Below are 1342 nucleotides of genomic sequence, written 5' to 3' on the forward strand. Positions count from 1 at the left end.
GGGTGTTTACCACCAAGCTGGATGATGTGAATTCAGTACCATGAGACAGACATGATAGATGCAGTGCATGTGTATGTAATAAAGAAATGTAAAACAAGAATAGCAGTACATACAAAGTACTTAGAATAGTGCCTGATATGCAATGAGCATGCTCAAATGTGTGCAAGCAAACACAGGATGATGTAATTGCTTTGCTTGGCGTCACACAACTAGGACTCAGAAGCTAGGAATAGTTTCAGGTTGTCTGAGTCCTCCAGCTGAGATATTGACCATGATTATGCATTGCCTGAGGTAGGACCTGCTAGTTGCCTCATGGAATTCTCTTGCTGTTGCGAAGTAATATAGCATGCATTCTTTAGTTGAGTATATGACCATCTAGAATTAAGACTGTTTTCTTGCCTCCTTTGGGGCTGTGCGGCATCTGGGTTCTGGGTAATTCATTGAAGTTATGTGAGAAAACTCCTAGACGGTCCTTAAAGTGAGTGGAGTAGGAAATTCCTCTTTCTCTCTTTCCTCCAATAGTTGGGATTGTGACTCAATAGCTACGGTACCAGTCAGCAGGCAACCCAGTTCTTAAAGTAAAATCAGGATAATTAAGTGTAGCACTGAAGTAGAAAGAACTTAGGTCCCTGATCATGCAAGATCATATTGTTTTTGAAATGAGAAATTTTTACATGTTTCAGTCACTGTTATTTGGGTAGGAACATAACCCTAAGTCATCATTTCTTAATGGTGGTCTATAAATAACTAAAAGTGCCCTACTATAGCAGTGATTGGACTGCAGCATTTAAAAGTTTGTCTTTGTCACAGACTAAACTCAGCGATGGTAGAGACACTGATGTTCTCCAATGTGCCTTCACTGACTAGTCCTGTGCCAAGCACCCAGCAGGCTTAGTCGCTTTCTATGGGACCAGCATAGCTGAGCTAGAACTCCATTCCCTGAATCCCTTTCCTTGCTTGACTCTAGGTAGGCAACGGCTGCAGAGACACTTTGCGTGAGGTCTGAGAAGGGCTGGTGACCTGCACTCTGGCTGTCCGGCTTCTCTGCTGGTTTTCTCAGTGGTGCTGTTGTGTTAATTTTTCTTGGAGGGACCGGAACAAATGTCTATCCACCTCAGATAAGGCACCAATGATAGACCAAAGCAATGATTCCATCCAAGTCCAGATTGGTGGACCAATTAGTTTATTTGGCTTATAGGGGGCCAGATAACACCCTGAACAGCTGCATTGATGACAACCTCGTGAAATCTGCATAGATGGAATTCTCCTTTCAGTTAACTTTCCACCTCCTCTATGTTCTAGTATCTCCTGAGAGAACTTGAATCTGGGGCAGGATTACATG

This window comes from Nannospalax galili, unplaced genomic scaffold (genome assembly GCF_000622305.1).
Source record: "Nannospalax galili isolate Female #2095 unplaced genomic scaffold, S.galili_v1.0 scaffold1734, whole genome shotgun sequence".
Classification (NCBI taxonomy): Eukaryota; Metazoa; Chordata; class Mammalia; order Rodentia; family Spalacidae; genus Nannospalax; species Nannospalax galili.